Below are 8,133 nucleotides of genomic sequence, written 5' to 3' on the forward strand. Positions count from 1 at the left end.
GGTCTCAACTCTCCAGGCAGAGGAGAACAGAAGCTCCATATCCACGCATGCTGCAAATGGCTTTTTCTAGTCTACCTGAATCATTACCAGCTAGAAGCAGTGGTCACTGGGACTTGGACATGAGCTGCAAAGTATAGAATGGTGACAACAATTCCAGTGCCATGTGGACTTTTCCTGTGGGGAATTTCCTGGACTCCTGCTCCCTGTGACAGCTCCTAACAGACTGAACTGTGGTTGGGTTGCATTTTTCAGGGATTTGGCATGGTGATGGGGCCAACTTGGACTTGGTGAACACCTTAAGGACACTACTCTTTTATGAATTCTTGCTGTATTGGCCAAGAGTTTGCTTAAAGGCTTTTAATCACTGTAAAAAAATAGAGGACTGGATGAAGAAGATGGGGCACATATACACCATGGTATACTATTCAGCCAGGAGAAATGATGACATCGGATCACTTACAGCAGAATGGCGAAGTCTTGGTAGCATTGTGCGGGGTGAAATAAGCGAATCAGAAAAAAACAGGAACTGCACGATTCCATGCATTGGTGGGACATAAAAGCGAGACTGGGAGGCATGGACAGGAGTGTGGTGGTTATGGGGGGTGGGGGGAGGGAAGGAGGAAGAGGGGGAGGGGGAGGGGTACAGAGAGAACTGGATGGAGGGTGGCGGAGGACGATCTCTCTTCGGGTGGTGGGTATACAATGGAACTAAATGACAAGATAACCTGGAAAGGTTTTCTTTGAATGTATGTACCCTGATTTATTGATGTCACCCCATTAAAATAAAAATTTATTTATAAAAAAAAATTTCGATACTACACAAAGCAATCTATAGATTTAATGTGATTCTTATCAAAATATTAATACCAGTGGTATAATTCACAGAACTAGAAAAAAATCATACAAAAATTTATATGGAATCACAAAAGACTAAGTATCCACAGTAATCTTAAAGAAGAAAAACAAAGTTGGAGATATCAGATTACCTGAAATCAAACTATACTACAAGACTATAGAGATCAAAGCATCATGATACAAGCATAAAACAAAAACATAGATCAATGGAACAGAATAGAAAGCCCACAAATAAACCCATGTCTAACTTATTCACTAATATTTCACAAGTGTTGGGAAAATTGGACAGATACATGTAGAAATGAAACTAGACCATATTCTTACATGATATACAAGAATAAGATTGAAATGGATTAAAGACTTAAATATAAGAATTCCTAGTAGTACCTGACAAGGCAGTGGCTCAGTGGATAGAGAATTGGACAGGGATGCAGAGGACCCAGGTTCAAAACCCTGAGGTCACCAGCTTTAGCAAGGGCTCATCCAGATTGAGCATGGGCTCACTAACTTGAGCATAGGGTCACTGGCTTGAGCATGGGATCATAGACATGACCCCATGATCATTGGCTTGAGCCCAAAGGCAACTGTCTTAAAGTCCAAGGTCACTGGCTTGAGCCCAAGATCACTGGCTTGAGCAAGGGGTCACTTGGTCTGCTGTAGCCCCCCGGTCAAGGTACATATGAGAAAGCAATCAATGAACAACTAAGAAGCTGAAACAAAGCTTTGATGCTTCTCATCTCTCTCCCTTCTTGCCTATCTGTCCCTATCGCTCCTTCTCTCTGTCTCTGACTCTGTCACACATACACACACACACACACACCCCTCCCCCCCTAAATAAATAAATAAATAAATAAAATTCCTAGAAGAATACATAGGCAGTAAAACTCTCAGAAATTACTCTCAACAATATTTTTTCTGACCTATCTATTCCCTTGGGCAAGGGAAACAAAAGAAAAAATAAACAAATGGGACTACATCAAACTTAAAAGTTTTTGCACAGCAAAGGAAGCCATAAGCAAAAGAAAAGGACATCTTCCTGAATGGAAGAAGATATTCACCAATGATATATCTGATAGGGGGTTAATATACAAAATTTATAAAGAACTCATATAACTCAACAAAACAAACCAGTCTAATTAAAAAATGGGCAGATAACCTGAAAAGACATTTTTTCAAAGAAGACATAGAGATAGCCAACAGATCTATGAAAAATGCTTAAGGTCGCTAATTTTCAGGGAGATGAATATTAAAACCATAATTAGTTATCACTTCACCTCTGTCAGAATGGCTACCATCAATAACTCAATAAACAAGTGTTGGTGAGAATGTGGAGAAAAGGGAACTCTTGTGGGATTGTTGGTTTAATGCAGATTGGTGCAGCCACTGTGGACAACAATATGAAAGGACCTCAGAATATTAAACATGAAACTGCCTTATAACTCAGCGATTCCATTCCTGGGTATATAGCAAAGAAACCTCAAACACTAATTTGAAAGTATATATGCAGTCTTATGTTCCCTGAAGTGTTATTTACAACAGTCAAGATATGAAAGCAAACCAAGTGCCCAACAATAAACAAGCAGATAAAAAAGTGGTGGTACATGTATACAATGGAATGTTACTTTGCCACAAGAATGAAATCTCACTATTTTTGACAGCTTAAATAAATCTAAAGGGTGTTTTGCTAAGAGAAATAAATCAGTCAGAGAAAGACAAATACCATTGATTTCACTTACATGTGTAAATTAAGGAATAAAATAAATGAACATAAAAACAGAAATGAGCTCATAGATACAGAAAATAGGCTGATGGTTGCCAGAGGGGATGAGCTTTGGGAGACTGGGTGAAAAAGTTTAAGTGATTAAAAAGTAAAAATTGGTAGTTACTGATAAGATTGCAGGTGGGGGCAATGACCCCCTCCTCCCTTAAGTGGACAAGGGGACATTGACAAACTAGATGTTCCAGATCACCTTCCCCCAGGCACCCGGGTAACTAACCCAGGTGTGGAAGGTCCCTAGCTTATTTACAGTTAATCTTACATAAATCACTGAAAGATACATTTTTTCTTAATGACCATCAGCCCCCACCCTCAAATCCTCTATTTAACCCTACCTGTTAGAGAACTGGGGGCTGCTCTCCCTTAGGAGACAGCCCGGCAGGATTCCTTTCATTTAAGCCTGTTACACTGGTCTTTCGGACTCCGATTTAGTTTATCAGTTACAAAATGGTCATGGAGATGTAAAGTACAGCATAGGGAATATAGTCAATAACATTGTGGTAATTGTATGGTGCCAAGTAGATACTGGAAGTATTGAGGGGATTACTTTGTAAAGCATGTATTTATTTGATCACTATGCTGTACACCTGAAACTAATACAAAATAACATTGAGTGTAAACTGTGACAAATAAAATTAAAAAATAAAAAAGTAATTAAGGCTTAATATGTATTTTACTATCTAATTTAAGTCCTATTCATTATCTTTCTATTCTAAAATATGTTTACTATGTATATTAACTTTATTTGTTTATATTTGTTTATAATTTTTAAATAAAAAAATAATTTACCATTGAAAAATTTAAAATTGTTTTAAAATTTTTTACATTGAGGAGAACTGATATATTTAAATGTTGTCTTCCTTTCCATAGTAATAAAGATTAATTTGTTCAGCTTTTATGTATATTTGGAAAATTTTGTGTTTTTAATTATATAAGCCTTAGACTCAACTTGTTAGATATATTTTTAATATTCCATTCTTTATATTATTACTATATTAAATGCAAGCATTTTCTCATTCATTTTCTTTAATTGTTGTACATAATATTTGTATAAAATTTTTATTACGTACAAGGCTATAAATATCCATCAATTTAATCTTAGCCACATTTTTTAAATGAATAATTTGTTTTAAGTTTTTAAATAATTGTGTTTTCTTTTCATGAAATCCTGTGACTTAAAAGTAAATTATATATTTTTTTCTAATATAGTATCTTTTCTTTCCCTAGACATACAACATTTACAAGAATGTCAGTAAAAATATTTGACATTATGAGCACAAAAATATATACATTTTTTATGGATTCTTCTGTCTATTAAATTAAATGATTTAAACATAAATATTTTAGTGCATATAATGTACTAAGAAATAAATTTTGGTTTTACTATTAAATAAGATATCAATCCGTGGTGAATTATTTTAGTTTATTATCTTCTAGAGAGTTCTTTACATGCTTTAAAAACAGTTAACAATGAGTAAATGAAACAAAATTTTGTAATTTATATATAAACATCAGTTTACTCTAAGTATGATGGATGTATTTTCATATATATCACTAAAACCATTTCTAATTATTGTCAACTAATTCTAAGCTCTGAACAATTCACCATTGTTTAACATTTCTGTTTTATTCAATATTTTGATATCTTTAAAATGTTGAGATGATAAAAAAATGTTGAGATGAACAGTCTTGTACTAATAATATCTGGCAATTTATTACCTTATAGTAAATTCATAGAAATGAGATTGCTGAGATACAAAGTACACTTTACTTGTTAAATATGGTGACAAATTGGCCCTTTAGGAGTGCTGCATCAATTAACAGACACAAATGGTACTGTTACTACTTTATGGTACTTCCTGTTGACAAAGAGTTGGATAAATTTAATTTACATTTGATATCATTTTTCATACCATGTAATTTTAATTTTATACTATAAATCACCTGAACTTGAAAATTTAAAAAATATATTGATTTTTTTTTTAGAGAGAGGGAGTGAAAGAGAGACAGAGAGAGAGAGAGAAACAGTGATTTCTTGCCCCACTATTAATGTATTTATTGGTTACTTCTTGTGTGTGTCATGAGTGGGAGATCAAACCCACAATGCTGGTGCATTGGGATGAAGCTCCAACCAACTGAGCTAACTAGCCAGGGCTGAACTTGCAAAATATTATTAATATTCTAAATTCTGTATCCTTAGGGGAGAAAAATGAACTTTACAATGTAAAACAAAACTTACAGTCCTAAAATCTTCCTGAATAAATTTACAAACTACCTCAAACTAACTATAGGAGAGTATGCCCCAAAACTAGAACAGTCAGTGAATCCAAAGAATTCATACTAACCTAAAGCCAGCATTCTTTTCCATGGTTTAAGAGCTTATTCTCTATTTGATTTGAAATATAAGTTCTTTTATGTATAACATAGTTTGAAAAAGAATGCTTTTAATTTTCCATATAATACTGAAGTTATAACATTATAAGCCGTGAAGATATAACTAAAACCACAATTAATTCTAATACAGTTCAAATACAGTCTGTCATTCCTTTTTCTAAAAGTGCATGACTTCATGCAAATGCGAGGGCATTTCACTCTCAGCTTATCATTGTTTTTCTTTTGAGTGGCTTGATAAGGAAGAAATGCAAGCTGAACTTTAATTATTTCCAAGTTGATTGTTGTACATTTTAATATATTTATAGACAAGTATGACGGTACACTAGTTTTAATTTGAAAAGTAAAATATTTTTCTAAATAAATCATGGTCAAAATATGACAAGAAAATATAAGGCTCTCATAAATAACTGTGACAAATCATGTTTCAACAATGAACAAGACAAACATTGCCAACCTCTGCTTTTACTGGTAAAGTACAGCATTTATTTCATGCGAAAAATAATTACTTCAGTGACATTAAAGACACTCTTATATAATTTCAAGTTATTCTGTGGGCCTTTCCCAGCTGTATTCCATTTGTAGCATTTTATCTATTCAAGCACTGAAACCAGAAAGTACTTTAGATGGCATATAATGCACATTTCGTTTTATACTGTTCTTGAAATGTTTCCCCTATATATATGCAAAGAATAGTTATAGAGGTGGTAATGGCTGTTTAAAGTAACTCCTAGATTAGTTTTCAATTAAATTTTCTCTTTTGTTTCTTCTATTTGATTTATTTCCTTCTATTTGCCCTGCAAGGCAAGAATATTATCTGTCCCACATATACATATTTGAAATGATTTCTCTAGAATGAGACTTTTAAAAGAATATTTTCAGTTACAAAATTAGTCCTTTTACAAAAACTTCCAGAGTTATTATTTCAACTTGGCAATTCATTCATATTCTAAATGAACAAACAAACAAAAAAACTAAATAGATCACTGTCTCTATATAAAGAGCCATATGATTTTCAGCTCTTTAGCTTAGTGACTTCAAAGGTATAGAAATTTTTTAAAGATCAGCTTTATGAACATACTGTATGCATTTCTGTCATGAACCAACCATGTTTGGTCCTTGTCAATCCAATTTAAATTATACTTCACCAGTGTTCTACAAACAGGTGCTCGGGCTATGCACCCAATTAAAGCCCAAGTGGACTGTGTAGGATTATGCCCTGATCATGCTTTTCCACTAGCCTGAGTTGGTTTTGCCTAATAACACCCTACAGATTCTTAACATCTTCTTATTCATTTGGTATGGAATACTGACATTGACACAAATAACATAAAACTCAGAATATACAACTACAACAAGGACATTGTTAACAAATTGTTGAATGAATGTTACTGATAAGGGTAACCCAAAAAATTTTTTTTTTATATTTAAATAATTTTATTTTTTTAATGTGGTGACATCAATAAATCAGGATACATATATTCAAAGGTAACAAGTCCAGGTTATCTTGTCGTTCAATTATGTTACATACCCATCACCCAAAGTCAGATTGTCCACTCTCATCTTCTATCTAGTTTTCTTTGTGCCCCTCCCCTTTCCCCTTTCCCTCTCCCTTTCCCCCTTCCCCCCATAACCACCACACTCTTATCAATGTCTCTTAGTTTCACTTTTATGTCCCACCTACGTATGAAATAATGCAGTTCCTTTTTTTCCTGATTTACTTATTTCACTTCATATCATGTTATCAAGATCCCACCATTTTGCTGTAAATGATCTGATGTCATCATTTCTTATGGCTGAGTAGTATTCCATAGTGTATATGTGCCACATCTTCTTTATCCAGTCATCTATTGACAGGTTTTTTGGTTGTTTCCATGTCCTGGCCACTGTGAACAATGCTGCAATGAACATGGGGCTGCATATGTCTTTACATATCAATGTTTCTGAGTTTTGGGGGTATATAACCAGTAGAGGGATTGCTGGGTCATACGGTAGTTCTATTTTCAGTTTTTTGAGGAACCACCATACTTTCTTCCATAATGGTTGTACTACTTTACATTCCCACTAACAGCGGATGAGGGTTCCTTTTTCTCCACAGCCTCTCCAACATTTGCTATTACCTGTCTTGTTAACAATAGCTAATCTAACAGGTGTGAGGTGATATCTCATTGCAGTTTTGATTTGCATTTCTCTAATAGCTAAAGAAGATGAGCATCTTTTCATATATCTGTTGGCCATTTGTATTTCTTCCTGGGAGAAGTGTCTGTTCATGTCCTCTTTCCATTTTTTTATTGGATTGTTTGTTTGTTTGTTGTTGAGTTTTATGAGTTCTTTGTATATTTTGGATATTAGGCCCTTATCTGAGCTGTTGTTTGAAAATATCATTTCCCATTTAGTTGGCTGTCTGTTTATTTTGTTATCAGTTTCTCTTGCTGAGCAAAAACTTCTTAGTCTGATGCAGTCCCATTCATTAATTTTTGCCTTCACTTCTCTTGCATTTGGAGTCAAATTCATAAAATGCTTATTAAAACCCAGGTCCATGAGTTGAGTACCTATGTTTTCTTCTATGTACTTAATTGTTTCAGGTCTTATGTTTAGATCTTTGATCCATTTTGAGTTAATTTTAGTACAGGGGGACAAACTGTAGTCCAGTTTCATTCTTTTGCATGTGGCTTTCCAGTTTTCCCAGCACCATTTATTGAAGAAGCTTTCTTTTCTCCATTGTATGTTCTTGGCCCCTTTATCAAAAATTATTTGACTATATATATGTGGTTTTATTTCTGGGTTTTCTATTCTGTTCCATTGGTCCGAGTGTCTATTTTTCTGCCAATACCATGCTGTTTTGATTGTCATGGCCCTATAATAGAGTTTGAAGTCAGGTATTGTAATGCCCCCAGCTTCATTCTTTTTCTTTAGGATTGCTTTGGCTATTCAGGGTTTTTTATAGTTCCATATAAATCTGATGATTTTTTGCTCTATTTCTTTAAAAAACGTCATTGGAATTTTGATGGGAATTGCATTAAATTTGTATATTGCTTTGGGTAATATGGCCATCTTGATTATATTTATTCTTCCTAACCAAGAACAAGGTATATTCTTCCATTTCATTA

Source organism: Saccopteryx bilineata, chromosome 2 (genome assembly GCF_036850765.1).
Source record: "Saccopteryx bilineata isolate mSacBil1 chromosome 2, mSacBil1_pri_phased_curated, whole genome shotgun sequence".
NCBI lineage: Eukaryota > Metazoa > Chordata > Mammalia > Chiroptera > Emballonuridae > Saccopteryx > Saccopteryx bilineata.